Source organism: Protopterus annectens, chromosome 7.part0 (assembly GCF_019279795.1).
Source record: "Protopterus annectens isolate FY-2018-M chromosome 7.part0, PAN1.0, whole genome shotgun sequence".
NCBI lineage: Eukaryota > Metazoa > Chordata > Ceratodontiformes > Protopteridae > Protopterus > Protopterus annectens.
This window is the reverse complement of record NC_056739.1, coordinates 997513090-997533573: the sequence shown is the minus strand read 5'-3', so window position 1 is coordinate 997533573 and position 20484 is coordinate 997513090.

Below are 20484 nucleotides of genomic sequence, written 5' to 3'. Positions count from 1 at the left end.
AAAATTGGGGCATGGATGGTTATCCTTAAAAAGACTCTAGGGTCATTAGCCTAGTAACGTCTTATGATCCTATGAAACATGCTCTTCACCTGTATTCTGAGGATTTGTGTATGATGCCATATCACCTGCTCTCAGGTACAGGCACTGCAATAATAAACACATTATACAGTGACATACTTTTTGCATGCATTAGGTGGATTTTCATGTTAATTTAGTCACCCAGATAAATATTCAGTAATGCAATGGATTTCAGTGACAGGATATTTTTAAAATGACTCCATAGTGCTTATATTCTCCATATGTGAACAGTATGAACTGCCCATAGGTATTAATTGACAGCTGCCTTGTGATGATATCTGCCTGACACAAGAGTTTGGGATTTAGAGACTGTTATCCCATCTTATTTACTTACATTTGAGCATCTACACCAGAGGCACCATGATTGCAAAAGGATGCAATCCATAACACCAGGTAGCTTAGGAGATGCACTACATTTCAGAATCCTTCCATAGTGACATAGCTTTCTTTTTGGGTTAATAGGAACTGTTTTTATATATATATATATATATATATATATATATATATATATATATATATATATAGATATATATATATAGATATATATATATATATAGATATATATATAGATATATATAGATATATATATACACACACACACACACACACACACACACACACACACACACACACACACACACACACATAGGTATTATATGTGAGGCTGCAAAAGAAGTGTAGACAGGGTAGGTTGAAGTGTGTAACCACCCTGTGTGCATAATGTTACGTAGTATAATTGGGAAATGCTAATTGAGCAGTAGAGCAGTCCCTGAGTATCTGAATGCTGGTACAGAAATGCATTTCAGCACTTCATTAGAATAATTAATTGTATCAAGCTGCTTGTTACAAATGTGGGAGTGGTTTACTGCATTGTTACAGTCTTTAAAAGCAGACTACAACTTTGGGCAGAGGGGTGCAGGTAGAGAAAATAAACAACAGACCTGGCTTGGAGCACTAGCTCAGGAGAATGGACCTTTTTTCTACAATTTAGAGCTGAGGAGTACCAGATCAGGGAATGCTACCTGGTGATAGTTGAACCACTTTTAGACACCGTTCACCAGCTTCCTGTCCAGGCAGCATGTTCCAATGACCAGCTGTGTAGAGAGTCTTTACAAATGTAATCTATGTGACAGCAACTGACTGCTACCCATCTGTAAAGATGCCGAGGAAAAGCTGTAATCAGATCTTCAGCCATTAGTAGAATAAGTGTAGCACAAGGAATGAAAACATTTTGCTACTGCTGTAATAATAATTTGTCTTTATGTATCCATTTTTATTTCCATTTTAGAAGATCAGAATGTATTGATATAATCTCAGAATCTCACATGCTGAAACGGTTGCACATTTTACAATTTGCACTCTACTAGTGCAAGCATTGTTTAAGATCTGCAATTTCAGTATAACACCTTAACCTGAGTATAAAGTGTTTTCAGAATTCAAACTGTGTGCTTTTAAAATGTGGTATGTAATATCTGTGCTACTGAGAATGTTTGACATGAACCATGGGATTGTATTAAGAAACATAAGCATGTTTGATGCTATCTGAACATGGTTTATGAAGCTGAACAAATACAAAAATTAGTTTTGCAAGGCTAGAGCTGTTATTTGTGCTGATGGATAAAATGTAAGACAATAATGCTGTTCCTGCTCATGAAAAAGAGGACACATTTGTGCAAGGAACCAGACTGACAGCTAGGAAGTTAAATTTAATCTGTCACCTTGGTGACAAGACAATGTACCAGACATCTTTCAATAACAAACAGCATGCTGTCTGTACAGTGCAGTGCAATGCACTGAAATGCGGACAAAGGCAATGAAATAGATAAGGTCAGAATGGATAAGAATCAAAAAATGACAGTGGTCTCCTCCCTAAAAATGTCAACACATCCATTAAATATAAGTAGTCAGTAATGAAACAACCTCCTCATGTCATCCATACTAACTCTAGATTGTTCTGGAAGCATAAAAGTCAAGTCATGAGAAGGAGAGGCAGAGATGTAAAAAGTCAAATTTTGTTCAGGTCACGAAGAGAGAGAATAAATGCCTCTGTGCTCTATTCTGGTCAGACTGCACATTGAATAATGTGCATCTCTGAGTGTTCTTTTTATAGGCAAACCAAATATGCTGAAGTGGGTCAGTGAAAATTAGAAGATGTGGCTGTAAATAATGATAATAATGTTCCAAACGCTGGTCAAAACACCTCATTTTTCCCATGTAGAGGACTGGCATTCAGGGGCAATTGACATTCTGTATGTAGAGAAGTGCCTAGGGTTACAACAGAAAAGCTATAAAGATATAGTTAGAAGCTGTGACAATTAAAATGAATACATTCAAAGGTTCAATTAAATGAGGGTGTCTAAGAAAAAAATAAGAGCACCTGAAGAAACTGGTTTAGAATTATACTGAAGACTTTGCAGTTCAGGTTTATACAACTGCATCTGTTCTATACGTCCTGTGTGTTTAACAGCACTTGTAACTAACATAATATTTTCATACAAAGAAAACTGTATGGATCATCCACTGAATCCCCTACAATACACTTTACATATCCTTGTCTGTCTGCATGTGATAAATGAAAGGGTGTGCCACATAAACTGCAATAACACTCCTGTAACATCACAGAAAGCTTACAAATCTTGTGTATTAACATCTTAACAAAGGCTACAGACTCTTTTCTGTTGACAATTTGCACAGGTTTCCTCTGCTTTATTTTTTCAAATCATTCTGCTTACTGAAGAACATTCACCATACAATGTTGTAAAAGATGAGTACACTTGTTTAATAGTTAATTCCCACATTTCCCTGAAACATTCAAGGTATGCATGGGAATGTCAGATTGAAGTTAGGTGCAATATGTGACATGCAAGCTTCTTTGGTGTACCAAACTGTCTGTCCCCTGCACTAACACACAACAGATCACAGTTTCAATACATAAACTCACTTTTAAAACATTAAATATCTGCAAAATTACAAATAAACACTATAATTATACCAAATATTTTAGGTAAAGTTATATGGCTCTAAATCATAGTCTATTATAAAACTATGAGTTAAGAATACTCTACATACAGTTATAAGAATCTCTCTTAAAATGCAAGAGTTTTAATCCTTATCATGTCAGAATACAGCATATGATTACATACTTACAGAAAAGTACAGTGTACCTTACTCAGTAAACTTCAATTCTTGATTAATGCAGAGCTGTAGCCAAACACTTGAGTGTCACAAAACATATTTAATGCCACTTCATCTTTAAACAATCATAACTGAGGTCACTTAGTGACAGCTTGTGAACTGTCATAGTCTTTATATCTTTGTAAACTGTCATACTTTTTTAATCTTTTTAATCTAGCAACAACTTATTAAATTCACATAGCAACCTAGTAATGTATTCATACCTTTGTAAATAAAGAGCACCTTTATTTTAACTTACAGCTTGTAAACTATGCAGTGGTTCATGTGGCATCAATACTCTGACCATCAATCTTTGAAATGTAGGCAGGGCACCATGAAGACCAAAGGAAAGGATGGTATATTGGAAGAGCCCATCCATAGTGGAGACTTCAATTTTCTCGTTCGACTATTTGGTCAAGGTAATCTACTAATATAATTTGCTCAGATCCAGTGTTATAAGGAACTTGGCTTTAGACATCTATACAACCAAGTTGTCTTATTGTATCTGTAAACCTTGTCTGAGTGTCAGGAACCAAGATACAATGGAACATTTCTAAAACATGAAACCCCTGAACAAGGAGACTGTAGGTTTATAGGTTCATAGGTAGGTACTAGGCTATCGGCTCAAGGGCCTAAGTAAGCCTAGCTAACAAAGTTCCCTGGCTTATGCCACCCAAGAAAGATATTTTCCTGTGCCCCTGTTGAGCAGAGCCACAGAAGTGATCCCCGGGTGTATTTCCTATTTCCCATCCACTCATCAAGATTTTTCTTGAAGAGTGCTAATGAGGAACTTTGCTTGACATAGATGGGTAGCTTGTTCCAGAGTATGGGAAGTCTCTGGGACAGGAATCTATCCCTCCAACATGTCCGGTTTATTGTGGTGACAAGGTTTAGGTCCCTAGAACATGTAGCTCGGAGGGATTGAGATTTCTTTAGGTGTAGCATGTTCAACAGCTCTGGGTTTGACATAGCTTTATATGTTAGGCAGAGATCACCTCGGAGTAGGTGATACGCTATGGAGTAAAGCTGGGGTTTTTTGAGATGGTCAGTGTAGGGCATCTGTTTGAGTCCAGTAATCCTCTTTGTGAGATATTTCTGTGGCCTTTCTAGCTGCTGCAGATGTCTTGTGAGGTACATTCCAAAAGGGGCGTTGTACTCTATAATGGGTCTAATGAGTGTCGAGTAGAGGGGAACAATGACCTCTTTTTTCCTGGATGAGAACCCTTTTGTGATGAGGTGTGCCACGTAGAAGGATTTCCTAACTACTGTAGCGATGTGATTATCAAAGGAGACACTGCTGTCCACCTGGGTCCCAAGGTCTCTTATCACACATTTGGGGTTAACTAGACTGCCGCCTATGTGGTAGTTCATGGGTACAGAGTTTTTACCAAAGGGGATGACAATGCACTTTTTGGCATTGTGCTTGAGGCCATGGCTCTGACACCAGGCATCTGTCTCAGTGAGGCCCTTCTGTAGGATGTCGACATCATTTAGGGACTCAACTGTGGCTCCTAGTTTGCAGTCATCTGCGAACTTCATTAGCCAAAGGCCTTCTGTGTTAGCCTGTACCTCAGAGAAGTAAATACCAAACAGGAGAGGTCCCATAACTGAACCCTGTGGTGCTTCACTTGTCACTGGTTTGAAGTCAGATTTGGAGTCTGCAACTTTTACAGTGTGGGTTCTGTCAGTGAGCCAGTTGGCAACCCATCTTGTGATATAGGGATTTATACCTAGTTTAGTGAGTTTAGCTATAATTCCAGAATGGGGGAATGGTGTCAAAAGCCTTGGCGAGGTCAAGATAGGCTGTGTGAACCACCTTACCCTCATCTACGGCTTTGGTGACTGCCTCAAAGAAGTCAAGTCAGGTTCAGGAGGCATGATCTGCCTTTCACAAACCTGAACTGGGTGGGGTCCAGAGTTTGGAGGTTACCAATGTCTTTGTTTATGAGTTCCATGATGATATGTTCCATGACCTTGCAGACCAGGCTCGTCAGGCTCATAGGGCAAAATAGTTCACGGGATCAGTGGTGGCTCCCCCTTTGTGGAGTGGGATAACTGTTGCTGTGCACCATTCAGTAGGCACAAAGCCTGACATGAGGCTATGATTGAAAATGGTGCTTAGGTGGGGAGCCATTTCATTCTGAAGTTCGTGTAAAATGCAGCCTGAGATGTTGTCTGTTGGATGCTGTGTTTTTTGGCTTTAGGGAGTGCAGCTTTTACCTGTGTAGTTGTGATTATAGAGACTCTGCATTCTTCCTGTATAGATATGGGCCCTTTAGAGGGTGAGAGGGGGGTAAAGTTAGCACTGAACCTATCTGCCAGGATGTTGGTAATATCAGTTGGTTCTGGAATTTTCATGCCGTTGTGCTGTAACTCAGAGCAGATCTGGGTGTTGCCATTGAGATTCTTGAGATAGCTATAGAATGTTTTGTGGTTGTCCTTAGAATCAGTGGCAATTTTGTTTTCATAGCTAGCTTTGGAGGATCTTATAAGGGATCTCAGCTTCTTACTGAGGCTGACCAGGGAGCTCCTCCACTCATGGGATTTTACTCTCTTTTGCAACAGTTTCCTCCTTCTGTTGTAGAGTTTGTTTATGGCAGGGGACCACCAGATTGGCTTCCTTTTTTTGGAGGATACCATCTTGGCTCTGTTTGGGATAGCATGATCCATGCATTCGTGTAAGTGCTTATAGAGTCATTTGTGTAGGATTCAGCAGTCGTAACTGTATTGTCTATCTGCATGGGTGTCATGAAGTTCGCCAGTGTCTTAAGAAGCATGAAGTTTGCTTTGGAGAAATTTTTTACCATGGTTTCCTTAATGGGGGTGGGGTGGGATGTGGATATCTAGGGTAATTAGCTTATGGTCGGATCTGACCAACGAGGAGTTGACTTCAGGTGTGGAATCACTCATGTTGGTAATGACTAGGTCTAGGATATTGTTGCCCCTGGTGGGGGTGTGGATAAGTTGATCCAGGGCATTGGAATTTATGAATTCCAGAAAGTGTTGAGCAAAGGAATTGGTACATGAGTAGTTTTTCCAGTTAATGGTGGGGTAGTTGAAATCACCCATTATTAGAGTGTTTGGTTGAACCCTAATATTTTCCAGTATATCAAGAAAAGAGGAGTGGAAATCCTGGGGCATGGTGGGGGATCTGTAGCAATCTACAATTTGGATTGCAGTTTTCCCCAGAGTTAGTTGCACTTGGATAACTTCAGATGCATTATGCTGAGCAACTAGCCTGGAGGTGTGGATATCCGTAATGAATATGAACACACCTCCACCTTTGATGCTCTGGTCCAGGTTAGATGGCCGAAAAGTGTGGTATGAGTTATAGTCTGGTAATGCAGAGGTGCTCTCTGGAGCCTTGAACCAGGTCTCAGTCACTGCACAGGTAACGATGTTCTCCATTTTAAGGAGTGCCTTGAGGGAGTGCATTTTGAGATTTAGACTTCTAGCATTGAGTAGCATTACCCACCGTTTTTGCTTGCCTGTTCCTGTTACAGTGGTGAATTTGTCATTTGAACCTTGCCTAAAAAAGGCATTATAGGGGCAGCAAGAGCCATAGCCAGTATCCGGAATCCCAGGGCCGACAGGTGCAGGCAATCTCTGGCAAAGCATCGTGGTCTGTCGACCATGTTGTCCCAGGCAGACAGATACTGGATCCCCTTAGAATGACACCAGAAGCTTAGCCAATTGTTGAAGTCAATCATTTTGTCCTTGTACTGCGGTATCATTCTGGGTGATGGCAGGATGCTACTTTGGGCTAGGGTCATAACTGCCTGGGCTACAAGATCAGAGAGCTCTTTCATGTCTCTTTTCATGTAGTCCAGGGAGGTACATCTCAGGTCATTCACACCAACATGGACAATGACAGAGTCACATTTGTACTTGTTGTGGAGTGACCTGAGTGCATGGGTTATGTGACAGATCCTGGCACCTGACAGGCAGCTGACAGTACCCTTCATCTTGTTTTGTCTGGTGAGTGGGACATCAGTGTGCCTGACTAGAGAGTCACCTATGACTAGTGTGTTGGGTACATTGTTTTGCCTTATGGGCTGTGGTTGAGTGGCACACTGAATCTGTGAGCTATGTGTCATTTGAGTTGTTGTTGGGGGTGGAGGTTGCTTGCGTTTCTGCTTTGTAGGTCTCTGTTGCTTGAGCAGATTATTTTTGAGAGCCTCCATGAATGTTTTTGTGTTTCTATGTGTGGATTTTGGTGGTGTACATTTAGTGGGATTATGTGATGAGTGTGATGTGGTGCAAGTGTTTACCTTCTCCTCTTGACTATCAAGTTCAGTCTTGGTTGGAGAGAGCTTCACCTCCAGTTTGGCTAGATAAGTGCATCTCTCACAGGTTGTAGTGTTGGGTGGTAGGAGGAGAGGGTTGTCTGTGTACATGAGGCAATTGCTACATTGCTCCAAAATGCCCAAATTTATCAGACAGACAGGAGAGAACACTGGGAGCTGACCCTTGGACATGCCTGAATAAAAAATATTTTCTTTTAGACAAGTGAGGAAAGTGAATACAAGAGCTGTTTTTCTCTAAGCAAGTGAGGAAAGTAAGTGCAAAAACTGTTTTCCTCTAGGTAAAGAGGAAAGTTGAGTGTTGCAATAGTTTGTAGCTTATGTAGTGCTTACAACAAGTTCTGAACAAGTGCTGAGCACGAATAAGCAAATTCAAGTGCTAAAACTAAGAATCTGTATCTGGACTATACTAGTTACAGGAAAGAAACAAGTGCAAATGCGGGCTTTTAAATCAGAAAGTTGAGAGAGATGGAAAAATTGCCCAAACAGCCAATAACTACAATTTCTGGGCCAGCAACCACTCCTTATGTGGTAGATAGGTTACCTAGTGCTTACCACTCCCACTGATAAGCTAGCAGGCTTCCATCCAACACAGAAAGGCTTGAGGGTGGGGGGCTCAAAAACTTACAATCAGTCCTGGATACAGCAAATTTGTATCTGGACTAGACTAGTTACAGGAAAGGGGAGAAACAAGTGCAAATGTGGGCTTTTGAATCAGGAAGTTGAGAGAGATGGAAACATTGCCCAACAGCTAATAACTACAATTTCTGGGCCAGAAACCACTCCTTATTTGGTAGATAGGTTACCTAGTGCTTACCACTCCCACTGACAAGCTAGCAGGCTTCCCTCCAACACAGAAATGATTGGGGGGCTCAGAAGCTTACAAACAGTCATGGATATACCAAATCTGTATATGGACTAGACTAGTTACAGGAAAGGCAAGAAACAAGCTTATTTTTTTTGTTACAGATAAGCAGAACACAGGGAGATTCTAGCAACGTTTTTTTTTTTTATTTTTTTGTAAAGGAAAGGAAGAAAGGAGAAGCAGAAGATAATTCAAGGTTAGGAAACTAAGTGGGTTGGTCTTCTCATATGTTCTCTCTGTATTAGGTAGAATGAGCTAATGTCACTAAACTGGGAGGGGTGTCCCAGATCAAATTTGCAGTAGGGGCGGGCATCTGCAAAGCCACCAGGTATAATGGCAAGACACCAACATGGAGGGAGGGTGTGGAACAATACTACAGCTACTAGCCCACACTCTTTCAGCCAGTAAACACTACAGAAATGTTTATCACAGCAGAAGAACAGCAGTGAGCCACAAAATGAAAGTTTTTAAACAGATAAAGGAGCAAGAAGACTCTACAGAATGCTTTTAACTGCAAACAAATCAGTTATATGATACACTCCTTGGCAGTAAATCAGAACAAACAAACAGGTGCTTAACAAGTATAGAAAATTTCCAGTTAATACCTTTCACACAGTGAAACTAGCTAAAAAGCTTTACAAACAATGTGATAGTAAAAACCTTATTTATCAGGCCCTGTAAGGCAGACAATTTTAGTTCAACCGTGCAGATTAGTTAATAGCAATAAAATACAGTAAAAAGTATGCGGCAAACCTTATTTATCAGGCCCTGTAAGGCAGGCAATTTTAGTTCAACCATGCAGATTAGTTAATAGCAATAAAATACAGTAAAAAGTATGCAGCAGGCAATAAAAAGTGCTATATATAAATTGCTAGAAGCAATAACTAGTAAAAATAAGCAAAAAAACAGGAGTACGCACTCCAGTAGACCAACCGAATACAGAACTAACTCTGATGACAGTTGTTTTTAATTAGCTTATTTGCTAATTAATTAGAATTAGAATTAGCTGTCTGACATATCTAATTAATTAGCAAATGTTGAAAATAATTAGACTAATTAGATTTTTAATTAGCAACTTACTGCCGACTTTCTTAACTTGCAACTTGTCAGTCTAAGGGTTAAACTTGAAAACAATGTAAATTGTTAAATAGTATCTCTAAGCAGATGTTTAGATAAATAATCAACTGGACAGTAAAACACATTTAAAACCATAAAATAGTAAAATCATCAAATAGTTATGTTATCAATTGGCCTCTGTTGCACTTGGCAATGACAAGCATCTGCAGTGATGTATCACTAAGTCTACTTCACCTAGCTGAAGCAATGTAGCCAGCAGCACCGAAAACCCTTTCAATGTTTGCTGAAGTAGAAGGTATATAGTGGTGCTTAAGATATAACTTGTATAAGATGGGAAATCATTCTTGGCATGCAATGTCACTACAGTAGACTAGTGGCTCCAAGCTGCTGCATGGTGATGACAAATACGATCCCAATTCTGATTCAACTCTGTTTGTTGGTGTGTTGCGGTTTTCCATCATGTAAGAAAACAGAATGTCCAGATGTAAAGCTGATGGTTGTTGCTGTGATACTGGTGCACAGGTGACTTCTTTTTCTGCAGGTAGTCAATGTTTATATGATAGACTTAGTACTTGCATCTCAGGTAGTCAATGTTTATATGATAGACTTAGTACTTGCATCTCAGTCAGTAATGCCTGTCATGCTGCACTGCTGTCACCTGGATCTGTTGTCCACCTCAGTTTGAGTCGTGGATCCACGAAACAGATAATCACATTTGTTGCTCAATGAAGCCAAGAGACCAGACTTGACTGATGTACAATGCTGTAGTTCAATCTTCTCTATGTGTTTCTTCAAGCCAACTATTGTCGGTAGAATCTGACTACTCTTCATAATTTCAGATTGCAGGCAAACAGTAGCCATTTCAAATGGACTCAAGAACTGCTCCATTTCTCATAGTACAGCAAAGTCAGTTGGAGTAATTCTGGATGGCAGAATATTGCAAACTCGCTGAAGAGTTCCTTCATGTTGGGATTCAATCTTAACAATTGCCGAAATGATTGACAGTTTACTGTTCCATCGTGTACTGTTCGAGGATGGAATTTGGATTGATGCTTCTGGCTCCAACAACTCCATAGCTCGGCATGACTTCTGAAGAGCTGACACAAAACTATCACATTTGACCAGGACATTGTTTATCTTTGGTGAGGTTTCAGCAAGTCCAGAGTAAACTACCAACTGCTAAGTGTGTCCCATGCATGCGTAGCACACAGGTACTAGACTGCTACCCTCTTCTTCAAGTCGTTCCCAGTCAACTGGAACATGTTCCACCTCTTCTCCTGCTTCATCTTTATCAACTTTCTCCTCTTCATCTGTATCTATCACATCAACAAGCTTCTGGAATGCCTTCACCATGTTGGCAGCATTATCTGTAACTATTCCAACAACTGTCGTCCAACTTGTGAATTGTTTTATTTCATAACAGACTGATAAATTACGGAAATGTTTTCTGCCATATGTGAGCCCATTAACCTCTTCATGCTCACCAGTAGGGTTTCCATCTTCTATTTGTGTATGAATGACATGCTTACTCCAGAGTAGCCATGCATACACTGACTGGATCATATATCAGCTTGGGCACATCAGTATTGAGAACTGTTTGTCATCTTCTCAATTGTTTTTATCACCTATCTGCACTGATTGTGAACTTGCATGGTAAACTTTGCTCTGGTTATAATATGATACAATAGTTGTACAACACTCACTACAAAATGAAATCCTTCTTTTTCAACCAGGTCAAAGGAAGCATATCTAGCAAGACAAATTTGATGACAGCATCATTGACTCTGTCACTCAAAATGCTTTGTGATGGATGAAAATATTTAGTCAGAGAACAAATACCATCCAGATCCTGCTGTGTGTTCTTCTTGTTCATGTTTCTTTCTGCCTCATAAGTGCTTAATTGCCAGGATTACACAGGTTTTAGTGACTTACAAAATTAGAAGTCACCCTTGTTAGCTTCCAGTCACTGGTAATTCTTTTCTTGCAGACCTTGCACACTCCAGAAATTCACGTTTTGTTAACGTTTGTTTATAACATTTAGTTTAAAATCAGTGAAAAAGGTTGCAACATTATTTGGTATTTCATGAACAATGTCTGCCATGCTTGCAATCAAACTAAACAGTAAACAAGAACAGGAAGACAGAACTTACGCACGGTGTAGGTAACTAGGTAAAGTGTGATTCAGAAATGAAACTGGAATGGGTTGCTGCTATGATAAGACGTTAAGTTAATACACTGTTAGATTACTACATTTCAATGGTAAATACATAACAGAAACATGTTATGCAATTTAATTTCGATTGTAAAATATATCTAATTAAGCTTCTAATTAAGACATTTTAATTAGAATTAGTTCAAAATACCTAATTAATTAGAATTAGATGGTTATTTATTCTAATTAATTAGAATTAGAATTACCACATTTTTTTAATAATTAGCTAATTAATTATAATTAGCTAATTAATTAGACAATGCTCTCTAATAAAGCCTCATAAATGTTAAGGGACAAAAGCACTCAGGTCATTTGTTCCTGGCATCTTGTTTTATTTTAATAAAACTGAAGTGGTAAAAAATTTTATGTGGCTACATGCATTCGGTTGGTCTACTGAAGTGTGTTGTCTCCTTGGTTGGGGTTTTTTTCTGTGAGCGTCAACAGTACAGCAAATAAGGCTGCCTACCCTCCTGCCAGGATGGATAACCTAGTACTGACTGCTCACTCTCAACTTCTCCCTCAGTGCTTCTGATGCCCAAAACACTAACTGACTGTAAGCAATTTGGGTCATAATCAGGGCTTTATCCTACTTGTCAATTAGCCAAATTAATCCAGTTATTTTTGATTATGTTTGCTTAATTACAACTCTCTGCAGATCCTAGGATTTTAATTTTACAAATGTCTAGTTTTAAACTTTTTCCATAAATCCTGAGATGAAATATTCTTCAGCAATTCTAAGAATAGAATTTAAAACAGTTTAAATGTCTTAGCATTGTATTTCATCTGTATTGATTTAAAAAATACAGAGGCTGACCTGCAGTGCTGCTTTGCAATAGCATTCAATGGATCAAGTCTATTTCATCAATCCTTTTGACTCAGCTTTAAGGACACAAACAGGAAACAAGCAGGACACTCAGTGGGTTCCTGCTAAACATCAGAAACACATCTACTACCCTCAGAACTGCTAGAATAAATGTGCCAAACAGCAATAAATACTAACTCTGAGGTCATGGTACCTCAAAGTATACATCTTAGTCTGAGATTCAGTGATCGTAGAGTCAGGGTTGGAAGCACAGTTCTCAACATCAGGAAGCATATGAGACAAAGCCTCCCTGGAAACAAACTCTTTAATGGCATTGCACTGAGTTTCAATAGTCACTGGGTCCGATTCAGAAAGGTTACCATGAAGTGTACATGAGATGTAACAAGAGGTAACAATTTCTGATTCAGAGAGAGCCCTACCATAATGCAGCACTACAGTGGGCTGCCTCTGCAACCATGTTAAATGCTGATGAGGCATTCTAGGAGAGAGGCATATGATAATTAACAATGTGCTCTCCTGTGGAACTGCCTACGGTGAATCATTTGACTGGGTAACTTAACATGGCTAGTCATCGTAATGAAAGCTATGTTCTCCCATCATGGTAGAGGTAAGTGCTGGAAAGTTTACTGGTCAAGTAGTGCTAGTGGGTTTGTGAGAGCATGTATGGGTTTGCATGTGTGAGTTTATGTGCAAGTGTCTGCCTGTCTGGGAGGTCTCAATAAGGGAGTTAGTGAGAGAGTACATTAGTCATGTGTGTGTGTGTGTGTGTGTGTGTGTGTGTGTGTGTGTGTGTGTGTGTGTGTGTGTGTGTGTGTGTGTGTGTCAGCTATATATTTGTTAATTTATTTCTCAGGCTGTGTACCCATCCACTCTGTATACTTCATTTATTTTTCTTACTGACACTCAGTGACTTCTAGATTCTTCTGTCAAGTTAGACCCATTGTATTATATAAAATGGAGCTACTAAATAAGATCAATATGCCCAAATCCTAAGCAAAGTTGGATATACATAAATAACTCAATCTTACCACAAACCTCATGTGATCAACTAGCAGGTAGTTACTGCCTCACACCTCCATGCAGCATAATACTCATCACATTGGGCCCAGTTCCAAAAGACATGCTTTCAGTGTATGTGATTCCTTCCACTGAGAGCAGGTGTTTTGGTATCTGGGGACAGGACTTACACTGAAGTAAGTCACTTACACTGAGATTAAGTATGATAAATGTGCAAAAGCAACCTTTAAAGCAGGAAAGCTGCAGCACCAAGAAAACATCAGTTTGGGACAATAATGTGATATAAAAGAACTTGAGCAAGAGGGAACATATGAATATTTGGGAATTGATGAAGGATCAACAATAAAACACGAACAAATGTGAATAAAACTTAGTAAGGAATATTTTAGAATACTTAAATTAATCCTGAAAACAGTCTTGACATCTAGGAACAAAATTCAAGTTATAAACCAGTTTGCTCTTCCTGTCGTAAGTTATAGTTTTGGAGTGATTGACTGGCCCCAAAAGGTGTTGGATAGATTAGAGAGGAAAACAAGCAAGATGCTTCATGCTCATCAAATGATTTATAAAATCATTGCATACCAAGATTATATACTCCCCGTTCGGAAGGAGGTATGGGCCTCCTTGAAATTGATTACGTGTATAGATCTGCAATCGTGGGACTGCATACATGTCTGCTGACCTAACAAGACCCTAGTGAAAGTTTTGAAATATGAAGAGAATAAATCTAAGATGACTTCCCTTATTAGTCTAGCAGAAGCATATTGGCATCAAGTAGGAATGTAAATCAAAGCAGAAGTAGATAAAAATCAGGCAGCAAATGAATGTGCCAAAAAACAAAAGAAAGAATATAAGGTGAAGGATCAGACGAGAAGGCAATAAATGTGGAAAATGCATACATATAGTTGCAAGTATAGAAAAGTCCTGGAAATACCTCATGTTGATCATGATCGAATGCAGGAATGGTTAAGGAAAGGCAAATTCAAACCAAAAGTTGAAAGATTAATATTGTCAGCCCAAGACAAGTGGGCTACATACATGTTGGTTTACAAACTACATTGAACATGTGGGAAAAACAGACAAATGTAGTATTGTAAAACAGAATTGGAAACAGTTGCACACCTTGTTGCTGGTTGTGATATACTAATGGCAGAAGGACTGTTTACTGAAAGGCATAATAATGTGGCAAGACTATTGCACTGGAGATTATACAAACATTATAATATTGAAGTAGCTGAAAAACACTGGAAACATGAGCCACAAAGCATAATAAAAATGATGAAGTCTACATCACATGGGATTACCCATTACCAGCAGTTCAAAAGACAGATGTGAGAAAACCAGATGTAGTGGTCATGAAAAGAAGACAAAAGTAGCACTGATCATTGAAATTGCTTTACCCACTGACTAAAGTGTCTTGTGTACAGAGAGAGACAAAGACATAAAATATCAGAATTTGCAGGCAGAAATGAGAGCAATGTGGAATAAAGATACCCAAGTAGTGCCAATAGCATTGGGAGCAACATGTCTTATAAAAAAGAATCTACTGTCGTATTTAGATACATCACCAATGCATGTAACTCCATATGAATTGCAGGAGTCATTACTGGGCGAAGAGTACTTCTGGCTGACATCAAAGATTGAAACAATACTAAATTCATGAACTTTAATCATACTTTGACTTAGGAATAGGATCCAATCCCATCATGGTATTAGAAACCAAAAGATATGGAAAAAATAAAAAGAGAGTAAGTTTTTCAGAATCAGGGCAGACTTACACTGAGGGTACCTCTTTTGGAATCTAGCCCATTGTCTGTCATAGCCAGTAGCAGCAATCCCAGAGTTTAGCACATAGGTATCTCATCAGTGCCCCTAAATAGTGATTCATACACTTCTGTGGCTAGCTATCAGTCCTCTCATTCTATTTACTGGCACTCTTCAGTAGGTCTAACTATTCACATAGATAGACTGACAGACAAATTTGTTGAAGGATTCTTTCTCAAATGAATGAAACATACTGCAATGATTCACAGCTAATGTAACACAGAGCAGAAAAAAATCTCAATAAAGCAACTCCCAAAACACCAAAAATGAAAGCCACAACAATAACACTGTTAAGCCCTATTATTAGGGTTTGGCCCCATCATGTTACTCCAAGATTTTATACTTATTCTGAGGTTGCAGCAGCATCCAAACAGCTAAATAGCTGTAAGGTACCTGGTTCAGTAATTTGATCAGAAATCCTTCATATGCTCTGGAAATTCATAAGCCTATTGATTATACTTCAGTCAGATAGATACAATGATATAAAGTTTGACTCAGATTTTGTAAATGTTTTCACACTACCAGGTTTAATATGAAAGAGGCTGGAGGAAATAACACAGTGTATAATAGCTTTTAAAGTAGCTTTTAAAGCTGTTACTTAATTTGCAGTGGACATCTTAGCTGCCATTTGGATGATAGCCTGATGTTTCCTTAGTTTTTATCAGTGAGGTTGAGATGAAAGAAACTCACTGTAACAAGACTGTTATAGCAAGATTCTTACCCATGAGCTGGGCTGTTATAATACTATTTTCCATTTTCAAAATGTAATCAGACTGCTGAATATATTACAAACACATTAATCAATCTTTGCATTGCAGAAACTTGTCAGACTAATCTGTATTTTAACAATAAATGTAACAGCCACAGGTCCTGTTTATATATTAGATTGCAATATTCTGCAGACAGTTGCCAGCTCAGTGGATGCCATGTCAAAAACTAGTAGGTGCAATAGCAATATAAGCTTGCCTTCTTTTGGACAACACGTGTTATATGACTTAATTCACAACAATCCTTGTTGTACACAAGCATGATCATTTACAGCATAGTAAAGGAGCATTGCTGCTTTGATAAAAATCATGCCATAATACATCTGTGATGGCCCCTCTTTACTCCGAGCCAGTAATCAAAGAGCCCCAATCCTCACCACTGACACAGGTGAAAGGTGGTCACTAAAAACAGGAATGGATTTACCCAGTGCTTTAAATGCAGCTCTCTGTATCAAGCCAAATTGACCTCAAGAGCCTACAGGGAACCTGCTTCAGACCTGGGACTGGACTCTCAGTCTCTCTAGATCCAAAACAAGACTCACTTTCGAGCACTGTGCTCCAGTTCCAAGTATCTGACACACACACTTGAATATCTGATTTTTCACATACACGCACACACCTGGGAAAGGCTGACACTGTTTCACCAGCTGTGTTTCCCTTTCTCCAGTCTACAAGGTAAATTGCTGCCACCAGTCAGACATTCTAAGGCTCTAACAAAAGGTAAGCAATTACACTGTGTCAAATTAATACTGATATAAATGGTCAAGTGTGACTGAAGCAGTAAGGCTTTTCGGAGTGGCCACAGTGTCTCACTATATTATTCCTAACTGAACTAAAGAGAAACTGTCCTTAGTTAACTCATCACAAGGAAATATCTACTGCTGAGAAGTTCACTTCCACAAGGCAAGATGAGATACTACACACTGACTGAACTGTGCAACTAACTAACTACTACTAAACTGTGATAACTGACATAGATCTTTTATATCAGGTTCCAAAGAAAAAACAAAACAAACAAACTGCTGCTGCCAGAGTTCCATCCTTCAGCTGGTAGTGGAATGACATCACAAGCTTTTGGAATGACTGCTTTCAGGCTGGGGTCTACACTACCATATCTGACCTGTTTTTACTTGTCAAGTCTGTGAGGTGAGCAGCTATTGTACTATAATTGGGAACAAACTTTCTATAAGACCCACTGTCCCAAGAATCCTCCTACTTGCTTTTTGATAACAGGGGCAGGCCATACCTGAATAGTTTCCACCTTAACAGGTTCTAGCCTAATCTTATCACTCCCCACTCTATGTCCCAGGTAAGAGAATTCTGCCATACCCACCTGACACTTACTGGGTTTAATGGTCAACCCTACCCTTTGCAGTCTGCCCAGGACCTCCCTGACATGCTGAGGCCTCATTATGTTAACATGGTACATTTGTGCCCCTGCCTCCTACCTAGCAAGTTTACAATGTAATTAACATCAATGACCTTCCTTATAACTTCAAAGTGTCCATCCCAAGGTGCCTGCAGTTTATCGTGTCCAACAGGAATAAGCGCCATAACCTGCTGTCCTACAACATACTCTCGGGCTCAAGCATTCCTGTCACACCAGACATTTTTCTGCTATTGGGTTCCTGCTAGGTTCTCCTTGGACAAGCCCATGAGTTCCCTAAGCCTTGTCCTGAGGTTTAGGACATATGCCACAAAAGACTCCTTCTAGGATTCACACTCACCCTCCCACTCATCACAAATCAAATCTATAGGCCTCCTCAGCCTATGCCCATACAGAAACTCAAAGGGTGAAAAAAATGTGTATTCCTGGGGTACCTCTTTGTATGTAAAAAGTAGAGGGAGCAAACATGTGTCCCACTCTCTCCTAAACTGGTCTGGAAATGCCCATAGCATGATCTTTAGTGTAGAGTTTAACCTCTCCACAAGACCATTAGCCTGGGAATGGTAGGAGTTGGTCTTTTGGTGTTTCTCCCCACAACTGTTCCACAGACAAGTCAGCAGGTCTGACATGAAATTGGCACCTCTGTCAGTAAGTATTTCTCTCAAGAAACCTACCCTGCTGAAAATCTCTAACAAAGCATTTGCCACCTTCGCTGCTTTGATGGAGTACAGAGCCACCTCCTCTAGTTATCTAGTAGCATAAGCTAGTACCACCATGATATACTTCTTCCCTGTGGAACGGAGGGTACTCAGAGGCCCCACAAAATCCATAGCTACCCTCTGAAATGGTTCCTCAATCAAAGGCAAAGGCATCAATGGAGCTTTGGCCTTGTCTCCTGCCTTGCCTACCTTTTGGCACTGCTCACAGGTCCTGCAGTACTCTGTTACATCCCTTGCAATCACAGGCCAATAAAAATCCTGCACAATACAACTCTTGGTATGCTTTATACCTATGACCTGCAAAAGGAATGTCACTGTTTATGGCTAGAAGTGCCAAATGATAGGCTTTGGGCACTACCAACTGCTGTATTACCTCACCCTTTAGCCCTCCCTCAGGGGATCCACTCTCTGTACAGTAACCCTCTGTTCCAGTATACAGACTCCCCTTTTCCTTGAGCATCAGGTGCTTCCTTAGCTACCTCCCTCAAGCCTTGTAAAGTAGGGTCCAAAAGCTGTGCTTGTCTCAACTCTACTTTTTTGACCTTTCTCAGCTCCCCTTCCACAGGAAGCCTAGTATCTTCTGTCAATGGTGTCTCCCTGTCAGCCTGGGTACTACCACTAATCTCTGCTCATGCAGTCAACTTGTCCATGGGAACATCAGTACCTACCAGCAGCTGTGGTTCAGTTTCAGACTTCAGACCACATCACCAGCCCCAGCTTCAGGTACGGGGTCTGTCTGGGTCCCCCCAGCTAGCAGACCCCAAGCCTGTCTGCATATAACTGCATGCACACAAGGTACTACATTATCAAAAGCATTCCCTGTTAAGACATCTGCAGGAATTTCCTCAAACACACCTACTGGCTTCTTCCCTTTTCCTCCCTTACAGGCAAGGTGAATGCTGGCCAAAGGCATTTGGAATGGGGTCTTTCCTAAAGCTCTGACTGCAGTGGACTGCTTAAGCAAGTACTGCTCTTCTATAACCACTGCAGGTTTCATAATGGTTATGTCAGAGGCTGTGTCTCTCTTAACAGTGGCCTGTCTTCTATTCACTATGATAGGATACAAACTCTGGTGATAGTTTGGTATCTCTCCTGTCTTCAGACAACTTACCATTTGCAGGTAGTTATTCCCAATTGCTGGTTCTTTCACCTTTTGTTCCACCTTGATTCACTGGGCATTTGTATGATATATGGCCCCTGTGGTTACATTTAAAACATCTAATCCCCTGATCCTGACAGTGTACCTGAACTAATGGCTTCCCCTGTTATTGGTAGACTCTGTTGGGGTGATTTAGGCTGCCCACCATGGGTTCCATTATATCCATGTGCAGCACTGGGTATCCCCTTCTTGTGCAATAATGCTCTGTTTGCTAATTACAAATCCCCTTTTCTCCACAGCTCATCTGCAGAGTTACATTCTCAGTCTGCCAACCAGATTCTCATATCCTCAGTCAAAGTGCTAAGGGCTTGTTCCCTCACCAAAAGGTCTGCCATCCCTTAACAATTGCTTAACTTAGCAATATAATCAAATACACTTTCATCTGCCTTGCGTCTATGCTCAGAATTTTTTTTTTCTGTAAGCTTTAGGTGTTAACTTTAAACAGTCTAGCAAACACTGCTTCACTTCTTCATAATTTAAACAGTTAGTATCAGACAATTTAGAAACAGCAGTTATAGCTTTAATATGGAGTATGGGGGTCAGGAACTGTACCCAGAGCTCTTGGTCAGCATTATACTGTCTAAACACCCTTTCAAATATATGAATAAAACTATCAAAATCAGTATAATCTTCAAATTGTGGAAGAAATTTGTTAACCTTTACTGCTTCTGAGGTCTGGTTATTCCCTTCTCCATTACCTGTATGACCCTGACAAAGGATTAGCATTTCTCTCTCATGTTGTCGCTGCTTCTCTTTTTCTTCAGCCTCCAATCACTGCAGTCTCTCATTTTCTTCGATCTCCAAATGTTTGACCTCCAGTTGACATTGCTTCTCCTTTTCTTCGGTCTCCCAATGTCGCAGTCTGTCTTCGGTCTGCAGTTCATGCTGATCCTGCTTCTCCTTTTCCTCAACCTCCAAATATTGCAGCTTCTCTCCTTCTTTGATCTCCAAATGTTTGCCCTCCAGTTCAATTCTCTTTAACTCCAGATGGATTTTGAAGTCCTCTGAGGAAAAGGTGAACTGTCATGTTTCTGAAGGCTGCACATCCCCATCAACATACTGGCTATCTCCATGGTTG